We start from the raw sequence: 23,689 nt of genomic DNA on the forward strand, positions 1-23,689 counted from the left end.
AGATGAATGTGCAGATCAGAAAGATGTTTCAAAGAATGCTTCTGTGTTGTTTTTATTTGAAGATATTTCATTTCTCACCATAGGCCTCTAAACGCTCCAAATGTCCACTTGCAAATTCTACCAAAACAGTGTTTCAAAACAGCTCAATCAAAAGATAGGTTCATTTCTGTAAGATGAATGCACAGAACGGAAGGAAGTTTCACAGAATCCTTCTGTATAGTTTTCATGGGAAGACATTTCGTTTTTCACCATAGGCCTCAAATCTTTTCAAATATCCACTTGCAGATTCTACAAAAAGTGTGTTATAAAGCTGCTCAGTCAAAAGAAAGTTTCAACTCCATTAGATGAATGCACAGAAGAGAAAGAAGTTTCACCGAATGCTTCTGTGTCGTTTTTATTTGAAGATATTTCCTTTTTCACCTCAGGCCTCAAAGCGCTCCAAATGTCCACTTGCAGATTCTACAAAAAGAGTCTTTCAAAACGGCTCAATCAAAAGGAAGTTTTTCTTGGTGAGATGAAGTCACAGAACAGAAAGAAGTTTCACAGAATGCTTCTGTGTAGTTTGTATGGGAATATATTTCGTTTTTCACCATAGGCCTGAAAGCTATCCAAATATCCACTTGCAGATTCTACAAAAAGAGTGTTTCAAAACTGCTCAATCAAAAGAAACTTTCTACTCTCTGAGATGAATGCAAATATCAGATAGAAGTTTCACAGAATGCTTCTGTGTAGTTTTTATTTGAAGATAATTCCTTTTTCACCATAGTGCTCAAAGCGCTCCAAATGTCCACTTGCATATTCTACAATAAGAGTGTTTCAAAATTAATCAGCCAAAAGAAATGTTCAATTCCGTGAGATGAATGCAAAGAACAGAAAGAAGTTTAACAAAATGCTTCTGTGTTGTTTCTATGGAAGATATTTCGTTTTTCAAAATAGGCCTCAATTCTCTCCAAATATACACATGGAGATTCTATGAAAAGAGGGTTTTAAAACTGCTCAGTCAAAGGAAGGTTCAACTCTGTTACAGGAACACACAGATCAGAATGAAGTTTCACAGAATGCTTCTGTGTAGTTTTTATTTGAAGATATTTCTTTTTTCACCTTAGGCCTCAATGTTCTCCAAATGTCCAATTGCAGATTCTACAAAAAGAGTGTTTCAAAACTGGTCACTCAAACGAAAGGTTCAACTCTGTTAGATGAATGCACAGATCAGAAAGAAGTTTCACAGAATGCTTCTGTGTAGTTTTTATTTGAAGATATTTCCTTTTTAACCACAGGCCTCAAAGTGCACAAAATGTAAACTTGCAGATTCTGCAAAAAGAGTGTTTCAAAACTGCTAAATCAAAAGAGACGTTCATCTCTGTAAGATTAATGCACCGAATGGAAAGGAGTTTCACAGAATCCTTCTGTGTAGTTTTCATGGGAAGATGTTTCGTTTTTCACCATAGACCTCAATGCTCTCCAAATGTCTACTTGCAGATTCTACAAAAAGAATGTTTAAAAAATGACCAGTCAACAGAAAAGTTCAGCTCTGTTAGATGAATGCACAGATCAGAAACAAGTTTCACAGAATGCTTCTGTGTAGTTTTTATTTGAAGATATTTCGTTTCTCACCACAGGCCTCAAAGTGCTCCAAATGTCCAGTTGCAGATTCTACAAAAAGAGTGTTTCAAAACTGCTCAATCAAAAGATAGGTTCATCTCTGTAGGATGAATGCATGAAACCAAAAGAAGTTTCACAGAATCCTTCTGTGTAGTTTTCATGTTAACATATTTCGTTTTTCACCATAGGCTTCAAAGCTCTCCAAATGTCCACTTCCAGATTCTACAAAAAGAGTGTTTCAAAACTGCTCAGTCAAAAGAAAGTTTCAACACTGTCAGATGAATGCACAGATCAGAAAGAAGTTTCACAGAATTTTTCTGTGTAGTTTTTATTTGCAGATATTTCATTTTTCACCGCAGGCCTCAAAGCGCTCCAAAGGTACACTTGCAGATTCTACAAAAAGAGTGTTTCAAAACTGCTAAATCAAAAGATAGGTTCATCTCCGTAAGATGAATGCACAGAATAGAAAAATGTTTCACAGAATCCTTCTGTGTAGTTCTCATTGGAAGATATTTCGTTTTTCACCATAGGCCTCAATCCTCTCCCAATGTCCACTTGCAGATTCTACAAAAAGTGTGTTTCACAACTGCTCAGTCAAAAGAAAGTTTCAAATCCATTAGATGAATGCACACATCAGAAAGATGTTTCACAGAATGCTTCTGTGTAGTTTTTAGTTGAAGATATTTCGTTTCTCACCACAGGTCTCAAAGCGCTCAAAATGTCCACTTGCAGATTCTCCAAAAAGCGTGTTTCAAAACTGCTCCATCAAAAGATAGGTTCATCTCTGTAAGATGAATGCACAGAACAGAAAAAAGTTTCACAGAATCCTTCTGTGTAGTTTTCATGTTAAGATATTTCGTTTTTCACTATAGGCCTCAGTGCTCTAAAAATGTCCACTTGCAGATTCTACAGAAAGGATATTTCAAAAATGCTCAGTTAAAAGAAAATTTCATGTCCTTTGCCCACTTTTTGATGGGGTTGTTGGTTTTTTTCTTGTGAATTTGTTTGAGTTCATTGCAGATTCTGGATATTAGCCCTTTGTCAGATGAGTAGGTTAAAAAAATGTTCTCCCATTCTGTAGTTTGCCTGTCCACTCCGATGGCAGTTTCTTTTGCTGTGCAGAAGCTCTTTAGTTTAATTAGATCCCATTTTTCAATTTTCACTTTTGTTGCCATTGCTTTTGGTGTTTTAGACATGAAGTCCTTGCCCACGCCTTTGTTCTGAATGGTATTGCCTAGGTTTTCTTGTAGGATTTTAATGGTTTTAGGTATAACATTTAAGTCTTTAATCCATCTTGAATTAATTTTTGTATAACGTGCAAGGAAGGGATCCAGTTTCATCTTTCTACACATGGCTAGCCAGTTTTCCCAGCACCATTTATTAAATAGGGAATCCTTTCTCCATTTCTTGTTTTTGTCAGGTTTGTCAAAGATCAAATGGTTGTAGAAATGCAGCATTATTTCTGAGGGCTCTGTTCTGTTCCATTGATCGATGTCTCTGTTGTGGTAGCAGTACCATGCTGTTTTGGTTACAGTAGCCTTGTAGTATAGTTTGGAGTCAGATAGTGGGATGCCTCCAGCTTTGTTGTTTTGGCTTAGGATTGACTTGGCGATGCGGGCTCTTTTTTGGTTCCACATGAACTTTAAAGTAGTTTTTTCCAATTCTTTGAAGAAAGTCATTGGTAGTTTGATGGGGATGGTATTGAATCTATAAATTACCTTGGGCAGTAGGGCCATTTTCATGATATTGATTATTCCAACCCAGGAGCATGGAATGTTCTTCCATTTGTTTGTATCCTCTTTTATTTCATTGAGCAGTGGTTTGTAGTTCTCCTTGAAGAGGTCCTTCACATCCCTTGTAAGTTGGATTCCTAGGTATTTTATTCTCTTTGAGGCAATTGTGAATGGACAGACAGTTCTCAAAAGAATACATTTATGCAGCCAAAAAACACATGAAAAAATGCTCATCATCACTGGCCATCAGAGAAATGCAAGTCAAAACCACAGTGAGATACCATCTCACACCAGTTAGAATGGCCATCATTAAAAAGTCAGGAAACAACAGGTGCTGGAGAGGATTTGGAGAAATAGGAAATCTTTTACACTGTTGGTGGGACTGTAAACTAGTTCAACCATTGTGTACATCAGTGTGGCAATTTCTCAGGGATCTACAACTAGAAATACCATTTGACCCAGCCATAACATTACTGGGTATATACCGGAAGTACTATAAATCTTGCTGCTATAAAGACACATGCACACGTATGTTTATTGCAGCACTATTCACAATAACAAAGAGTTGGAAACAACCCAAATGTCCAACAAAGATAGACTGGATTAAGAAAATGTGGCACATATACACCTTGGAATACTATGCAGCCATAAAAAATGATGAGTTCATGTCCTTTGTAGGGACATGGATGAAACTGGAAAACATCATTCTCAGTAAACTATCACAAGGACAGAAATCCAAACACAGCATGTTCTCACTCATAGGTGGGAATTGAACAAAGAGAAATCTTGGACACAGGAAGCAGAACATCACACTCCGGGGACTGTTGTGGTTTGGGGGGAGGGGGGAGGGACAGCATTAGGAGATATACCTAGTGTTGAATGATGAGTTAGTGGGTGCAGCAAAACAAAGTGGCACATGGATACTTGGATATATATGTAACAAACCTGCACGCTGTGCACATGTACCATAAAACCTAAAGTATAACAATAAAAAAGAAGAAGAAAAATAAGAAAAACAAAAGAAAGGTTCAACTCTGTTAGATGAATGCACAGAGGAGAAAGAAGTTTCACAGAATGCTTCTGTGTAGTTTTATTTGAAGATATTTCCTTTTTCACCATAGGCCTTAAAGCGCTCCAAGTGTCTACTTGCAGATTCTACAAAGGAGTGTTTCAAAACTGCTCAGTCAAAAGAAAGGTTCAACTCTCTAAGATGAATGCACAGATCAGAAAGAAGTTTCACAGAATGCTTCTGTGTAGTTTTTATTTGAAGATATTTCATTTCTCACCACAGGCCTCATAACGCTCCAATTGTCCACTTGCAAATTCTACAAAAAGAGTGTTTCTAAACTGCTCAATAAAAAGAAAAGTTCATCTCTTTAAGATGAATTCACAGAACAGAAAGTTTCACTGAATCATTCTGTGTAGTTTTCATGGGAAGATAATTTGTTTTTCACCACTGGCCTCAAATCTCTCCAAATATCCACTTGCAGATTCTACAAAAAGAGTGTTTCAAAACTGCTCAGATAAAAGAAAGTTTCCACTCTGTTAGATGAATGCACAGATCAGAAAGAAGTTTCACAGAACGCTTCCGTGTAGTTTTTATTTGAAGATATTTTCTTTTTCACCACAGGCCTCAAAGTGTTCAAAATGTGCACTTGCAGATTCTACAAAAAGAGTGTTTCAAAACTGCCCAATCAAAAATAGGTTCATCTCTGTAAGATGAATGCACAGAACAGAAAGAAGTTTCACAGAATACTTCTGTGCAGTTTTCATGGGAAGCAATTTCGTTTTTCACCATAGGCCTCAATGCTCTCCAAATATCCACCTGCAGATACTACAAAAAGAGTGTTTCAAAACTGCTCAGTCAAAAGAAAGGTTCAACTCTGTTAGATGAATGCACAGATGAGAAAGGAGTTCCACAGAATGCTTCTGTGTAGATTTACTTAAAGGTACTTCGTTTCTCACCATAGGCCTTAAAGCGCTCCTAATGTCCACTTGCAGATTCTACAAAAAGAGTGTTTCAAAACTGCTCAATCAAAAGATAGGTTCATCTCCATAAGATGAACGCACAGAACAGAAAGAAGTTTCACAGAATCCTTCTGTGAATTTTTCTTTGTAAATATTTCATTTTTCTTTTTTTTTTTTTTTTGGATATAAATGTTAACCCATTTATTGGGGGTATAGGCTCTGGTGTCAGATATCCATCTGTCCTGTATTTTGTGTTTTTTTTTTTTTTTTTTATACTTTAGGGTTTTAGGGTACATGTGCACAATGTGCAGGTTTGTTACATATGTATCCATGTGCCATGTTGATTTCCTGCACCCATTAACTCGTCATTTAGCATTAGGTGTATCTCCTAATGCTGTCCCTCCCCCCTCCCCTCACCCCACAACAGTCCCCGGAGTGTGATGTTCCCCTTCCTGTGTCCATGAGTTCTCATTGTTCAATTCCCACCTATGAGTGAGAACATGCGGTGTTTGGTTTTTTGTCCTTGCGATAGTTTACTGAGAATGATGTTTTCCAGTTTCATCCATGTCCCTACAAAGGACACGAACTCATCATTTTTTATGGCTGCATAGTATTCCATGGTGTATATGTGCCACATTTTCTTAATCCAGTCTATCGTTGTTGGACATTTGGGTTGGTTCCAAGTCTTTGCTATTGTGAATAGTGCCGCAATAAACATACGTGTGCATGTGTCTTTATAGCAGCATGATTTATAGTCCTTTGGGTATATACCCAGTAATGGGATGGCTGGGTCAAATGGTATTTCTACTTCGAGATCCCTGAGGAATCGCCACACTGACTTCCACAATGGTTGAACTAGTTTACAGTCCCACCAACAGTGTAAAAGTGTTCCTATTTCTCCACATCCTCTCCAGCACCTGTTGTTTCCTGATTTTTTAATGATGGCCATTCTAACTGGTGTGAGATGGTATCTCACTGTGGTTTTGATTTGCATTTCTCTGACGGCCAGTGATGATGAGCATTTCTTCATGTGTTTTCTGGCTGCATAAATGTCTTCTTTTGAGAAGTGTCTGTTCATGTCCTCTGCCCACTTTTTGATGGGGTTGTTTGTTTTTTTCTTGTAAATTTGTTTGGGTTCATTATAGATTCTGGATATTAGCCCTTTGTCAGATGAGTAGGTTGCAAAAATTTTCTCCCATTCTGTAGGTTGCCTGTTCATTCTGATGATAGTTTCTTTTGCTGTGCAGAAGCTCTTTAGTTTAATTAGATCCCATTTGTCGATTTTGGCTTTTGTTGCCATTGCTTTTGGTGTTTTAAACATGAAGTACTTGCCCACGCCTATGTCCTGAATGGTATTGCCTAGGTTTTCTTGTAGGATTTTAATGGTTTTAGGTCTAACATATAAGTCTTTAATCCATCTTGAATTAATTTTTGTATAAGGTGTAAGGAAGGGATCCAGTTGCAGCTTTCTACATATGGCTAGCCAGTTTTCCCAGCACCATTTATTAAATAGGGAATCCTTTCCCCATTTCTTGTTTTTGTCAGGTTTGTCAAAGATCAGATAGTTGTAGCTATGCGGCATCATTTCTGAGGGCTCTGTTCTGTTCCATTGATCTATGTCTCTGTTGTGGTACCAGTACCATGCTGTTTTGGTTACTGTAGCCTTGTAGTATAGTTTAAAGTCAGGTAGCGTGATGCCTCCAGCTTTGTTCTTTTGGCTTAGGATTGACTTGGCGATGTGGGCTCTTTTTTGGTTCCATATGAACTTTAAAGTAGTTTTTTCCAATTCTGTGAAGAAAGTCATGGGTAGCTTGATGGGGATGGCATTGAATCTATAAATTACCTTGGGCAGTATGGCCATTTCCACGATATTGATTCTTCCAACCCATGAGCATGGAATGTTCTTCCATTTGTTTGTATCCTCTTTTATTTCATTGAGCAGTGGTTTGTAGTTCTCCTTGAAGAGGTCCTTCACATCCCTTGTAAGTTGGATTCCTAGGTATTTTATTCTCTTTGAAGCAATTGTGAATTGGAGTTCACTCATGATTTGGCTCTCTGTTTGTCTGTTATTGGTGTACAAGAATGCTTGTGATTTTTGTACATTAATTTTGTATCCTGAGACTTCGCTGAAGTTGCTAATCAGCTTAAGGAGATTTTGGGCTGAGACAATGGGGTTTTCTAGATATACAATCATGTCATCTGCAAACAGGGACAATTTGACTTCCTCTTTTCCTAATTGAATACCTTTTATTTCCTTCTCCTGCCTGATTGCTCTGGCCAGAACTTCCAGCACTATGTTGAACAGGAGCGGTGAGAGAGGGCATCCCTGTCTTGTGCCAGTTTTCAGAGGGAATGCTTCCAGTTTTTGCCCATTCAGTATGATATTGGCTGTGGGTTTGTCGTAGATAGCTCTTATTATTTTGAGATACGTCCCATTAATACCTAATTTATTGAGAGTTTTTAGCATGAAGGGTTGTTGAATTTTGTCAAAGGCCTTTTCTGCATCTATTGAGATAATCATGTGGTTTTTGTCTTTGGTTCTGTTTATATGCTGGATTACATTTATTGATTTGCGTATGTTGAACCAGCCTTGCAGCCCAGGGATGAAGCCCACTTGATCATGGTGGATAAGCTTTTTGATGTGCTGCTGGATTTGGTTTGCCAGTATTTTATTGAGGATTTTTGCATCAATGTTCATCAAGGATATTGGTCTGAAATTCTGTTTTTTGGTTATGTCTCTGCCAGGTTTTGGTATCAGGACGATGCTGGCTTCATAAAATGTGTTAGGGAGGATTCCCTCTTTTTCTATCGATTGGAATAGTTTCAGAAGGAATGGTACCAGTTCCTCCTTGTACCTCTGGTAGAATTCGTCTGTGAATCCATCAGGTCCTGGACTCTTTTTGGTTGGTAAGCTATTGATTATTGCCACAATTTCAGAACCTGTTATTGGTTTATTCAGAGATTCAACTTCTTCCTGGTTTAGTCTTGGGAGGGTGTATTTTTCGAGGAATTTATCCATTTCTTCTAGATTTTCTAGTTTATTTGCATAGAGGTGTTTGTAGTATTCTCTGATGGTAGATTGTATTTCTGTGGGATCGGTGGTGATATCCCCTTTTTCGTTTTTTATTGCATCTATTTGATTCTTCTCTCTTTTCTTCTTTATTCGTCTTGCTAGCGGTCCATCAATTTTGTTGATCTTTTCAAAAAACCAGCTCCTGGATTCATTAATTTTTTGAAGGGTTTTTTGTGTCTCTATTTCCTTCAGTTCTGCTCTGATTTTAGTTATTTCTAGCCTTCTGCTAGCTTTTGAATGTGTTTGCTCTTGCTTTTCTAGTTCTTTTAATTGTGATGTTAGGGAGTCAATTTTGGATCTTTCCTGCTTTCTCTTGTGGGGATTTAGTGCTATCAATTTCCCTCTACACACTGCTTTGAATGTGTCCCAGAGATTCTGGTATTTTGTGTCTTTGTTCTCATTGGTTTCAAGGAACATCTTTATTTCTGCCTTCATTTCATTATGTACCCAATAGTCATTCAGGAGCAGGTTGTTCAGTTTCCATGTAGTAGAGCGGTTTTGAGTGAGTTTCTTAATCCTGAGTTCTAGTTTGATTGCACTGTGGTCTGAGAGACAGTTTGTTATAATTTCTGTTCTTTTACATTTGCTGAGGAGAGCTTTACTTCCAACTATGTGGTCAATTTTGGAATAGGTGTGGTGTGGTGCTGAAAAAAATGTATATTCTGTTGACTTGGGGTGGAGAGTTCTGTAGATGTCTATTAGGTCCACTTTATGTAGAGCTGAGTTCAATTCCTGGATATCCTTGTTAACTTTCTGTCTCGTTGATCTGTCTAATGCTGACAGTGGGGTGTTAAAATCTCCCATTATTATTGTGTGGGAGTTTAAGTCCCTTTGTAGGTCACTCAGGACTTGCTTTATGAATCTGGGTGCTCCTGTGTTGGGTGCATATATATTTAGGATAGTTAGCTCTTCTTGTTGAATTGATGCCTTTACCATTATGTAATGGCCTTCTTTGTCTCTTTTGATCTTTGTTGGTTTAAAGTCTATTTTATCAGAGACTAGGATTGCAACCCCTGCCTTTTTTTGTTTTCCAGTTGCTTGATAGATCTTTCTCCATCCCTTTATTTTGAGTCTATGTGTGTCTCTGCATGTGAGATGGGTTTCCTGAATACAGCACACTGATGGGTCCTGACTCCTTATCCAGTTTGCCAGTCTGTGTCTTTTGATTGGAGCATTTAGCCCATTTACATTGAACGTTAATATTGTTATGTGTGAATCTGATCCTGTCATTATGATGTTAGTTGGTTATTTTGCTCGTTAGTTGCTATAGTTTCTTCCTAGTCTCGATGGTCTTTACAATTTGGCATGTTTTTGCAGTGGCTGGTACCGGTTGTTCCTTTCCATGTTTAGTGCTTCCTTCAGGAGCTCTTTTAGGGCAGGCCTGGTGGTGACAAAATCACTCAGCGTTTGCTTGTCTGTAAAGTGTTTTATTTCTCCTTCACTTATGAAGCTTAGTTTGGCGGGATAGGAGATTCTGGGTTGAAAATTCTTTTCTTTAAGAATGTTGAATATCGGCCCCCACTCTCTTCTGGCTTGTAGAGTTTCTGCTGAGAGATCAGCTGTTAGTCTGATGGGCTTCCCTTTGTGGGTAACCCGACCTTTCTCTCTGGCTGCCCTTAACATTTTTTCTTTCATTTCAACTTTGGTGAATCTGACAATAATGTGTCTTGGAGTTGCCCTTCTCGAGGAGTATCTTTGTGGCGTTCTCTGTATTTCCTGAATCTGAATGCTGGCCTGCCTTGTTAGATTGGGGAAGTTCTCCTGGATAATATCTTGCAGAGTGTTTTCCAACTTGGTTCCATTCTCCCCATCATTTTCAGGTACACCAATCAGACGTAGGTTTGGTCTTTTCACATAGTCCCAAATTTCTTGGAGGCTTTGTTCGTTTCTTTTTATCCTTTTTTCTCTAAACTTCCCTTCTCTCTTCATTTCATTCATTTCATCTTCCATCAGCGATACCCTTTCTTCCAGTTGATCGCATCTGCTACTGAGGCTTCTGCAATCTTCGCGTAGTTCTCGAAACTTGGCTTTCAGCTCCATCGGCTCCTTGAAGCCCTTCTCTCCATTGGTTATTCTAGTTATCCATTCTTCTAATTTTTTTTCAAAGTTTTTAACTTCTTTGCTGTTGTTTTGAATTTCCTCTCGTAGCTCAGAGTAGTTTGATCGTCTGAAGCCTTCTTCTCTCAACTCATCAAAGTCATCCTCCATCCAGCTTTGTTCCATTGCTGGTGAGGAACTGCGTTCCTTTGGAGGAGGAGAGGTGCTCTGTTTTTTAGAGTTTCCAGTTCTTTTGGTCTGTTTTTTCCCCATCTTTGTGGTTTTATCTACTTTTTGTCTTTGATGATGGTGATGTACAGATGGGTTTTTGGTGTGGATGTCCTTTCTGTTTGTTAGTTTTCCTTCTACCAGACAGGACCCTCAGCTGCAGATCTGTTGGAGTTTACTAGAGGTGCACTCCAGACCCTGTTTGGCTGGGTGTCAGCAGCGGTGGCTGCAGAACAGAGGATTTTCGTGAGACCACAATTTCAGCTGTCTGATAGTTCCTCTGAAAGTTTTGTCTCAGAGAAATACCGGGTTGAATGAGGTGTCAGTCTGTCCCTACTGGGGGGGTGCCTCCCAGTTAGGCTTCTCAGGGGTGAGGGACCCACTTTAGGAGGCAGTCTGACCGTTCTCAGATCTCCAGCTGCGTGCTGGGAGAACCACTACTCTCTTCAAAGCTGTCAGTCAGACAGGGACATTTAAGTCTGTGGAAGTTCTTGCAGAGTTTTTGTTTGTCTGTGCCCTGCCCCCAGAGGTGGAGCCTACAGAGGCAGGCAGGCCTCCTTGAGCTGTGGTGGGCTCCACCCAGTTTGAGCTTCCTGGCTGCTTTGTTTACCTAAGCAAGCCTGGGCAATGGCGGGCGCCCCTCCCCCAGCCTCGCTGCCGCCTCGCAGCTTGATCTCAGACTGCTGTGCTAGCAATTAGTGAGACTCCGTGGGCATAGGACCCTCCGAGCCAGGTGCGGGACACAATCTCCTAGTGTGCCGTTTTCCAGGCCCGTTGGAAAAGTGCAGTTAGGGTGGGACTGACCCGATATTCCAGGTGCCGTCTGCTTCCCCTTTCTTTGACTAGGAAAGGGAACTCCCTGACCCCTTGCGCTTCCCGAGTGAGTCAATGCCTCGCCCTGCTTTGGCTCGCGCACAGTGCGCTTCACCGACTGTCCTGCACCCACTTTTAGGCACTCCCTAGTGAGATGAAACCAGTACCTCAAGCAGAAATGCAGAAATCACCCGTCTTCTGTGTCGCTGGGGCTGGGAGCTGGAGACCGGAGCTGTTCCTATTCGGCCATCTTGGCTCCACAATATTTCATTTTTCACCATAAACCTCAATGCTCTCCAAATGTCCACTTGCAGATTCTACAAAAAGAATGTTTAAAAAAAGCTGAATCAAAAGACAGGTTCATCTCTGTAACATGAATGCACAGAACAGAAAGTAGTTTCACAGAATCCTTCTGTGTAGTTTCTATTTGAAGATATTTCCTTTTTCACCAAATGCCTCAAAGCACTCTAAATGTCCGCTTGCAGATTCTACAAAAAGAATTTTTAAAAACTGCTCGGTCAAAAGAAAGGTTCAACTCTGTAAGGTGAATGAGCAGATCAGAAAGAAGTTTCACAGAATGCTTCTGCATAGTTTTTATTTGAACATATTTCATTTGTCACTATAGGCCTCAAAATGCTCCGAATGTCCAATTGCAAATTCTACAAAAAGAGTGTTTCAAAACTGCTCAATCAAAAGACAAGTTCATCTCTGTAAGATGAATCTACACAACAGAAAGGAGTTTCACAGAATCCTTCTGTGTAATTTTCATGGGAAGATATTTCGTTTTTCACCATAGGCCTCAATTCTATCCAAATGTCCACTTCCACATTGTAAAAAAAGGGTGTTTCAAAAGTGGTCAGTCAAAACAAAGGTTCAACTTCGTTAGATAAATGCACAAATCAGAAAGAGGTTTCACAGAATGCTTCTGTGTATTATTATTTGAAGATATTTCATTTCTCACGATAGGCCTCAAAGCGTACAAAACGTCCACTTGCAGATTCTACAAAAAGAATGTTTCAAAACTGCTGAATCAAAACATAGGTTCATCTCTGTAAGATGAATCCACAGAACAGAAAGAAGTTTCATAGAATCCTTCTCTGTAGTTTTCATGGGAAGATATTTCATTTTTCACCCTAAGCCTCAGTGCTCTCCAAATGTCCACTTGCAGATACTTCAAAAAGAGTGTTTCAAAACTGCTCAGTCAATGGAAAGTTTTAACTCTGTTAGATGAAAGCACAGATCAGAAAGAAGTTTCACAGAATGCTTCAGTGTTGTTTTTATTTGAAGATTTTCCTTTTTCACCATAGGCCTCAAACCGCTCCAAATGTCCACTTGCAGATTCTACAAAAAGAGTGTTTCAAAACTGCTCCGTATAAAGAAAGGTTCAATTCCATTAGATGAATGTGCAGATCAGAAAGAAGTTTCACAGAATGCTTCTGTGTATTATTATTTGAAGATATTTCATTTCTCAACAGAGGCCTCAAAGCACTCCAAATGTCCAATTGCAGATTCTACAAAAAGAGTGTATCAAAACTGCTCAATGAAAAGATAGGTTCATCTCTGTAAGATGAATGCACAGAAAAGAAGGAAGTTTCAGAGAATCCTTCTGTGTAGTTTTCATGGGAAGATATTTCATTTTTCACCATAGGCCTCAATGCTATCCTAATGTCCAATTAGAGATGGTACAGAAAGAGTGTTTCAAAACTTTTGATTCAAAAGAAATGTTCAACTCCGTTAGATGAATGCACAGAAATAAAGAAGTATCACAGAATGCTTCTGTGTAGTTTTTATTTGTAGATAGTTCTTATTTCACCCTAGGCATCAATGCGCTCCAAATGTCCATTTGCAATTTCTACAAAAAGAGTGTCTCAGAACTGCTCAATCAAAAGATTGGTTCATCTCCATAAGATGAATGCACAGAATGGAAAGAAGTTTCCCAGAATTCTTCTGTGTAGTTTCCATGGGTAGATATTTTGTTTTTCACCGTAGGCCTCAATGCTCTCCAAATGTCCACTTGGAGATTCTACAAAAATAATATTTCAAAACTGCTAAGTCAAAAGAAAGTTTCAACTCCGTTAGATGAATACACAGATCAGAATGAGGTTTCACAGAAAGCTTCTGTGTAGTTTTTATTTGAAGATATATCCTTTTTCACCATAAGCCTCAAAGCGCTCCAAATGTCCAATTGCAGATTCTACAAAAAGAGTGTATCAAAACTGCTCAATCAAAAGATAGGTTCATCTCTGTAAGATGAATGCACAGAAAAGAAGGCAGTTTCAGAGAATCATTCCGTGTAGTTTTCATGGGAAGATATTTCGTTTTTCACCATAGGCCTCAATGCTCTCCTAATGTCCAACTAGAGATGGTACAAAAAGAGTGTTTCAAAACCGCTCAGTTAAAAGAAACTTTCAATTCTGTAAGATGAATGCACAGATCAGAAAGAAATTTCACAGAATGCTTCTGTGTAGTTTTTATTTGAAGATTATTGCATTTCTGACCATAGGCCTCAAAGCGCTCCAACTGTCCCCTTGCAGATTCTACAAAAAGAGTGTTTCAAAACTGCTAAATCAAAAGATAGGTTCATTTCTGTAAGATGAATGCTCAGAACAGGAAGAAGTTTCACAGAATCCTTCCAGGTAGTTTTCATGGGAAAGTATTTCGTTTTTCACCATAGGCCTCAATGCTGTCTTAATGTCCAATTCCCGATTCTACAAAAAGTGTGTTTCAAAACTGCTTAGTCAAAAGAAATGTTGAACTCTGTTACATGAATGTACAGATGAGAAAGAAGTTTCACAGAATGCTACTGTGTAGTTTTTATTTCAAGATATTTCATTTCTAACCATAGGCCTCAAAGCGCTTCAAATGTCCACTTGCAGATTCCACAAAAGGTGTGTTTCAAAACTGCTCTATGAAAAGATAGGTTCATCTCTGTAAGATGAATAGACAGAACAGAAAGAAGTTTCATAGAATCCTTCCGTGTAGTTTTTATGGGAAGATATTTCGTTTTTCACCATAGGCCTCAATGCTCTCCAAACATCCACTTGCAGTTCCTACAATAAGAGTGTTTCAAAACTGCTCAGTCAAAAGAAAAGTTCAACTCTATTAGATGAATGCACAGATCAGAAAGAAGTTTCACAGAATGCTTCTGTGTAGTTTTTATTTGAAGATACTTCATTTCTCACCATAGGCCTCAATGCACTCAAATGTCCACTTGCAGATTGTACAAATAGAGTCTTTCAAAAATGCTAAATCAAAAGATAGGTCCATCTCTGTAACATGAATGCACAGAAAAGAAAGAAGTTTCACAGAATCCCTCTGTGTAACTTTCAAGGGAAGATATTTCGTTTTTCACCACAGGCCTCCATGCTCTCCAAATGTCCACTTGTAGATTATACAAAAAGAACATTTCAAAAATGCTCAGTTAAAAGAAAGTTTCAACTCTGTTAGATGAATGCAGAGATCAAAAGCAGTTTCACAGAATGCTTCTGTGTAGTTTTTACTTGAAGATATTTGCTCTTTCACCATAGGCCTCAAAGCGCTCCAAATATCCACTTGTAGATTCTACAAAATAAGTGTTTCAAAACTGCTGAGTCAAAAGAAAGGCTCAACTCTGTAAGATGAATTCACAGAGCAGAAAGAAATTTCACATAATGCTTCTGTGTAGTTTTTATTTGAAGATATACCGTTTCTCACCATAGGCATCAAAGCACTCCAAATGTCACTTTCAAATTCTACAAAAAGAGTGTTTCAAAACTGCTAAATCAAAAGATAGGTTCACCTCTGTAAGGTGAATGCACAGAACAGAAAGAAGTTTCACAGAATCCTTCCGTGTAGTTTTCATGGGAAGATATTTCATTTTTCACCATAGGCGTCAATGCTCTCCAAATGTCCACTTGCCAATTCTACAAAAAGAGTGTTTCTAAACTGCTCAGTCAAAAGAAAGATTCAACTCTGTTAGGTGAATGCACAGATCTGGAATAAGTTTCACAGAATGCTTCTGTGTAGTTTTTATTTGAAGATATTTCCTTTTTTACCGTAGGCCTCAAAGCACTCCAAATGTCCAGTTGCAGATACTACAAAAAGAGTGTTTCAAAACTGCTAAATCAAAAGATAGTTTCGTCTCTGTAAGATGAATGCACAGAACAGAAAGAAGTTTCACAGAATCCTTCTGTGTAGTTTTCATGGGAAGATATTTCGTTTTTCACCATAGGTCTCAATGCTCTCCAAAGGTCCACTTGCAGATTCTACAAAAAGTGTGTTTCAAAACTTCTCAGTCAAAAGAAAGCTTCAACCCTGTTAGATGAATGCACAGATCAGAAGGAAGTTTCACAGAATGCTTCTGTGTAGTTTTTATTTGTAGATATTTCCTTTTTCACCATAGGCCTCAAAGAGCTACAAATGTCCACTTGCAGATTCTAGAAAAAGAGTGTTTCAAAAGTCCTCAATCAAATATAGGTTCATGTCTGTATGATGCATGCAAAGAACAGAAGGAAGTTTCACAGAATCTTCTGTGTAGTTTTCATGGGAATATATTTCTTTTTTCACCATAGGCCTCAATGCTCTCCAAATGTCCAATTGCAGATTCTACAAAAAGAGTCTTTCAGAACTATTCAGTCAAAAGAAATGTTCAACTCTGTTAGATGAATGCACTGATCAGAAATAAGTTTCATAGAATGCTTCCGTGTAGTTTTTATTTGAAGATATTTCCTGTTTCACCATAGGCCTGAAAGCGTTCCAAATGTCCACTTGCAGATTCTACAAAAAGAGTGTTTCAAAACCTCTCAGTCAAAACAAAGGTTCAACTCTGTAAGATGAATGCAGAGATCTGAAAGAAGTTTCACAGAATGCTTCTGTGTAGTTTTTATTTGAAGATATTTCGTTTCTCACCATAGGCCTCAATGTGCTCCAAATGTCCACCTGCAGATTCTACAAAAAGTGTGTTTCAAAACTACTCAATCAAAAGATAGGCTCATCTCTGCAAGATGAATGCACATAACAGAAAGAAGTTTCACAGAATCCTTCTGTGTAATTTTCATGGGTAGATATTTCGCTTTTCACCACAGTCCTCAATGCTCTCCAAATGTCCACGTGCAGATTGTAGAAAAACCGTGTTTCAAAAGTACTTCATTAAAATAAAAGTTCACCTCTGTTCGGTGAATGCACAGATCAGAAAGAAGTTTCACCGAATGCTTCTGTGTACTTTTTATTTGATGATATTTCATTTCTCAACATAGGCCTCAAAGCGCTCCAAATGTAAACTTGCTGAATCTTCAGAAAGAGTGTTTCAGTACCACTAAATCAAAAAATTTGTTCATCTCTATAAGATGAATGCACAGAAAGGAAACAAGTTTCACAGAATGCTTCTGTGTACTTTTCATGAGAAGATATTTCGTTTTTCACCATAGGCCTCAATGCTCTCCAAATGTCCACTTGCATATTCTACAAAAAGTGTTTCAAAACTACTCAGTCAAAACAAAGATTCAACTCTGTAAGGTGAATGCGCAGGTCAGAAAGTAGTTTCACAGAATGCTTAGGTGTACTTCTTATTTGAAGATATTTCCTTTTTTGCCCGAGGCCTGAAAGCGCTCCAAATTTCCACTTGCAGTTTATACAAAAAGAGTGATTCAAAACTTCTCAATCAAAAGCTAGGCTCATCTGTGTAAGATGAATGCACAGAACAAGAGCAAGTTTCACAGAATCATTCCGTGTAGTTTTCATGGGTAGATATTTCATTTCTCACCACAGGCCTAAATGCGCTCCAAATGTTCACTTGCAGATTCTACAAAAAGAGTGCTTCAAAACTGCTCAGTCAAAAGAAAGGTTCAACTCTGTTCAATGAATGCACAGATCAGAAAGTAGTTTCTCAGAATGCTTCTGTGTACTTTTTATTTGAAGATATTTCATTTCTCAACATAGACCTCAAAGCGCTCCAACTGTCCACTTGCTGATTCTACAAAAAGTGTTTCAGTACTGCTAAATCAAAAGATAGGTTCATCTCTGTAAGATTAATGCACAGAGCAGAAAGAAGTTTCACAGAATCCTTCTGTGCAATTTTCATGAGAAGATGTTTCGTTTTCAACCATAGGCCTCAATGCTCTCCAAATGTCCATCTTCATATTCTACAAAAAAAGTGTTTCACAACTGCTAAGTCAAAAGAAAGGTTCAACACTGTAAGGTGAATGCACAGATCAGAAGGAAGTTTCACAGAATGCTTCTGTGTAGTTTTTAGATGAAGATACTTCCTTTTTCACCATAGGCCCCAAAGCGCTCCAAATTTCCACTTGCAGATTCTTCAAAAAGAGTGATTCAAAACTTCTCAATCAAAAGATAGGTTCATCTCTGTAAGATGAATGCACAGAACACAAGGAAGTTCCACAGAAAATTCTGTCTTGTTTTCATGGGAATATATTTCTTTTTCACCATAGGCCTCAATGCTCTCCAAATGTCCAATTGCAGATTCTACAAAAAGAGCATTTCAAAACTGTTCAGACAAAAGAAATGTTCAACTCTGTTAGATGAATACGCAGATCAGAAATAAGTTTCACGGAATGCTTCTGTGTAGTTTTTATTTGAAGATATTTCCTATTTCACCATAGGCCTCAAGGCGTTCCAAATGTCCACTTGCAGATTCTGCAAAAAGAGTGTTTCAAAACTGCTCAGTCCAAAGAATGGTTCAACTCTTTAAGATGAATGCACAGATTGGAAAGAACTTCCACAGAATGCTTCTGTGTAGTTTTTATTTGAAGATATTTCGTTTCTCACCATAGGCCTCAATGCGCTCCAAATGTCCACCTGCAGATTCTACAAAAAGAGTTTCAAAACTGCTCAATCAAAAGATAGGTTCATCTCTGTAAGATGAATGCACATAACAGAAAGAAGTTTCACAGAATTCTTCTGTGTAGTTTTCATGGGTAGATAGTTCGCTTTTCACCATACGCCTCAATGCTCTCCAAATGTCCACTTGCAGATTCTAGAGAAACAGTGTTACAAAAGTGCTTAGTCAAAAGAAAGGTTCAACTCTGTTCAATGAATGCACAGATCAGAAAGAAGTTTCACAGAATGCTTCTGTGTAGTTTTTATTTGAAGATATTTCATTTCTCAATATAGACCTCAAAGCACTCCAAATGTAAACTTGCTGAATCTACAAAAAGAGTGTTTCAGTACTGCTAAATCAAAAAATTTGTTCATCTCCATAAGACTAACGCACAGAAAAGAAAGAAGTTTCACAGAATCCTTCTGTGTACTTCTCAAGAGAAGATATTTCGTTTTTCACCATAGGCCTCAATGCTCTGCAAATGTCCACTTGCATATTCTACAAAAAAAGTGTTTCAAAACTGCTCAGTCAAAAGAAAGGTTCAACTCTGTAAGGTGAATGCACAGATCAGAAAGTAGTTTCACAGAATGCTTATGTGCAGTTTTTATTTGAAGATATTTCCTTTTTGACCATAGGCCTGAATGCACTCCAAATTTGCACTTGCAGGTGATACAAAAAGAGTGATTCAAAACTTCTCAAACAAAAGCTAGGTTCATCTCTGTAAGATGAATACACAGAACAAGCGCAAGTTTCACAGAATCATTCTGTATAGTTTTCATGAGTAAATATTTGGTTTCTCACCACAGGCCTCAATGCGCTCCAAATGTTCACTTGCAGATTCTACAAAAAGAGTGTTTGATAACTGCTCAGTCAATAGAAAGGTTCAACTCTGTTAGATGAATGCACAGATCAGAAAGTAGTTTCACAGAATGCTTCTGTGTAGTTTTTATTTGAAGATATTTCATTTCTCATCCTAGGCCTCAAAGCACTCCAAATGTCCACTGGCTGAGGCTACAAAAAGAGTTGTTCAAAACTGCTCAATCAAAAGCTAGGTTCTTCTCTGTAAGATGAATGCACCGAACAGAAAGAAGTTTCACAGAATCTTTCCATGTAGTTTTCATGGGAAGATATTTCCTTTTTCACCATAGATCTCAATGCTCTCCAAAAGTCCACTTGCAGATTCTACAGTAAGAGTGTTTCAAAACTGCTCAGTAAAAGGTTCAACTCTATTACATGAATGCACAGATCACAAAGAAGTTTCAGAGAATGCTTCTGTGTAGTTTTTATTTGAAGATACTTCATTTCTCACCACAGGCCTCCATGTGCTCCATAGTCCGTTTGCAGATACTATGAAAACAGGGTTTCAAAACTGCTCAATCAAAAGATAGGACCATCTCTGTAAGATGAATGCACAGAACAAAAAGAGGTTTCACATAATCCTTCTATTTAGTTTTCATGGGAAGATATTTCACTTTTCACCATAGGCCTCAATGCTCTTAAAATGTCCACTTGCAGATTATACAAAAAGAGTATTTCAAAACTGCCAAAACAAAGAAAGGTTCAACTCTGTTGGATGAATGCACAGATCAGAAAGTAGTTTCAGAGAATGCTTCTGTGTAGTTTTTATTTCAAGATATTTAATTTCTCACTATAGGCCTTAAATCCCTCAAAATGTCTACTTGCAGATTCTGCAAATGAGTATTCCAAAACTGCTAAATCAAAAGATAGATTCATCTCTGTAAGATGAATGCATAGAAGAGAAAGAAGTTTCACAGAATCCTACCATGTAGTTTTCATGGGAAGATATTTCGTTTTTTGCCATAGGCCTCAATGCTCTCCAAATGTCCATTGTAGATTCTACAAAAGGAGTGTTTCAAAACTGCTCACTCAAAAGAAAGTTTCAACTCTCTTAGAGAATTGCACAGATCAGAAAGGAGTTTCACAGAATGCTTCTGTGTAGTTTTTATTTGAAGATATTTTCTTTTTCACCATAGGCCTTAAAGTGCTCCAAATGTCCCCTTGCAGATTATACAAGGAGTGTCTCAAAACTACTCAATGTAAAGATAGGTTCATCTCTTTAAGATGAATGCACCGAAAAGAAAGAAGTTTCACAGAATTCTTCTGTGTAGTTTTCATTGGAAGATATTTCGTTTTTTACCACAGGCCTCAATGCTCTCCAAATGCCCACTTTCAGATTCTACAAAAGAGTGTTTCAAAACTGCTTAGTCAAAAGAAAGATTCAACTCAGTTAGATGAACGCACAGATCAGAGAGAAGTTTCACAGAATGGTTCCGGGTAGTTTTTATTTGAAGATATTTCCTTTTTCACCATAGGCCTCAAAGCGCTCCAAATCTCCAATTACAGATTCTACAAAAAGAGTGTTTCAAAAATGCTCAATCAAAAGATACGTTCATTTCTGTAAGAGGAATGCACAGAACACAAAGTAGTTTCACAGAATACTTCTGTGTACTTTTCATGGGAAGAAATTTTGTTTCTCACCACGGACCTCAGAGAGCTCCAAATGCCCACTTGCAGATTCTACAAAAAACGATTTCAAAACTGCTCAATGAAAATATAGGTTCATCTCAGTAAGATGAATAAACAGAACAGAAAGAAGTTTCACAGAATACATCGGTGTAGTTTTCACGGGAAGATATTTTGTTTTTCAATGGAGACCTCAATGCTCTCCAAATGTCCACATGCAGATTCTTCAAAAAGAATGTTTCAAAACTGATCAGTCAAAAGAAAGGTTCAACTCCATAAGATGAATGCACAGATCAGAACGTAGCTTCACAGAATGCTTCTGTGTAGTTTTTATGTGAAGTTATTTTGTTTCTCACCATAGGCATCAAAGTGCTCCAAAGGTCCACTTTCAAATTATTCAAAAAGAGCGCTTCAAAACTGCTCAATGAAAAGATAGGTTCATCTCTGTAAGATGAATGCACAGAACAGAAAGAAGTTTCACAGAATCCTTCTCTGTAGTTTTCATGGGAAGATATTCCATTTTTCACCATAGGCCTCAATTCTCTCCAAATGTCCACTTGCAGATTTTACTAAAACCGAGTTTCAAAACTGCTTAGTCAAAAGAAAATTTCAACTCTGTAAGATGAATGCACAGATCAGAAAGAAGTTTCACAGAATGCTTCTGTGTAGTTTTTATTTGAAGATATTTCGTTTGTCAGTAGAGGCCTCAAATCATTCAAAATGTCCACGTGCAGATTCTACAAAAAGAGTGTTTCAAAACTGCTCAATGAAAAGATAGGTTCATCTCTGTAAGAAGAATGCACAGAGCACAAGGAAGTTTCACAGAATCCTTCTGTGTAGTTTTCATGGGAAGATATTTCGCTTTTCACTATAGGCCTCAATGTTCTTCAAATGTCCACTTGCAGATTCTACAAGAAGAGTGTTTCAAAACTGCTCAATCAAACGATAGTTTCATCTCCGTAAGATGAATGCACAGAACAGAAAGAAGTTTCACAGAATCCTTCTGTGTAGTTTTCATGGGAAGATATTTCGTTTTTCACCATAGGCCTCAATGGTCTCCCAATGTCCACTTGCAGATTCTAAAAAAAGAGTGTTTCAAAAGTGCTTAGTCAAAAGAAATTTTCAACTCTGTTAGATGAATTCTCAGATCAGAAAGAAGTTTCACAGAATGTTTCTGTGTAGTTTTTATTTGAAGATATTTCCTTTTTCACCATAGGCCTCAGGGCGCTCCAAATGTCCACATGCAGCCTCAAGGCGCTCCAAATGTCCACATGCAGATTCTACATAAAGAGTGTTTCAACACTGATCTGTCAAAATAAAGTTTCAACTCTGTAAGATGAATTCACAGATCAGAAAGTAGTTTCACAGAATGCTTCTCGGTAGTTTTTATTTGAAGATAGTTCGTTTCTCACCATAGGCATCAAAGCGCCCAAATGTCCAATTGCAAATTTTACAAAACAAGTGTTTCAAAACTGTTCAATGAAAAGATAGGTTCGAGGGGTGGAGCCAAGATGGCCGAATAGGAACAGCTCCGGTCTCCAGCTCCCAGCCCCAGCGACACAGAAGACTGGTGATTTCTGCATTTCCGCTTGAGGTACCGGATTCATCTCACTAGGGAGTGCCTAACAGTGGGTGCAGGACAGTCGGTGAAGCACACTGTGCGCGAGCCGAAGCAGGGCGAGGCATTGCCTCACTCGGGAAGCGCAAGGGGTCAGGGAGTTCCCTTTCCTAGTCAAAGAAAGGGGAAGCAGAAGGCACCTGGAATATCGGGTCAGTCCCACCCTAATACTATGCTTTTCCAACGGGCCTGGAAAATGGCACACTAGGAGATTGTGTCCCGCACCTGGCTTGGAGGGTCCTATGCCCACGGAGTCTCGCTAATTGCTAGCACAGCAGTCTGAGATCAAGCTGCGAGGCGGCAGCGAGGCTGGGGGAGGGGCGCCCGCCATTGCCCAGGCTTGCTTAGGTAAACAAAGCAGCCAGGAAGCTCAAACTGGGTGGAGCCCACCACAGCTCAAGGAGGCCTGCCTGCCTCTGTAGGCTCCACCTCTGGGGGCAGGGCACAGACAAACAAAAACTCTGCAAGAACTTCCACAGACTTAAATGTCCCTGTCTGACTGACAGCTTTGAAGAGAGTAGTGGTTCTCCCAGCACGCAGCTGGAGATCTGAGAACGGTCAGACTGCCTCCTAAAGTGGGTCCCTCACCCCTGAGCAGCCTAACTGGGAGGCACCCCCCCAGTGGGGACAGACTGACACCTCATTCAACCCGGTATTTCTCTGAGACAAAACTTTCAGAGGAACTATCAGACAGCTGAATTTGTGGTCTCACGAAAATCCTCTGTTCTGCAGCCACCGCTGCTGACACCCAGCCAAACAGGGTCTGGAGTGCACCTCTAGTAAACTCCAACAGACCTGCAGCTGAGGGTCCTGTCTGGTAGAAGGAAAACTAACAAACAGAAAGGACATCCACACCAAAAACCCATCTGTACATCACCATCATCAAAGACAAAAAGTAGATAAAACCACAGAGATGGGGAAAAAACAGACCAAAAAAACTGGAAACTCTAAAAAACAGAGCACCTCTCCTCCTCCAAAGGAACGCAGTTCCTCATCAGCAACGGAACAAAGCTGGATGGAGGATGACTTTGATGAGTTGAGAGAAGAAGGCTTCAGACGATCAAACTACTCTGAGCTACGAGAGGAAATTCAAAACAACAGCAAAGAAGTTAAAAACCTTGAAAAAAAATTAGAAGAATGAATAACTAGAATAACCAATGGAGAGAAGGGCTTCAAGGAGCCGATGGAGCTGAAAGCCAAGTTTCGAGAACTACGCGAAGATTGCAGAAGCCTCAGTAGCAGATGCGATCAACTGGAAGAAAGGGTATCGCTGATGGAAGATGAAATGAATGAAATGAAAAGAGAAGGGAAGTTTAGAG

Source organism: Nomascus leucogenys, chromosome 13 (genome assembly GCF_006542625.1).
Source record: "Nomascus leucogenys isolate Asia chromosome 13, Asia_NLE_v1, whole genome shotgun sequence".
NCBI lineage: Eukaryota > Metazoa > Chordata > Mammalia > Primates > Hylobatidae > Nomascus > Nomascus leucogenys.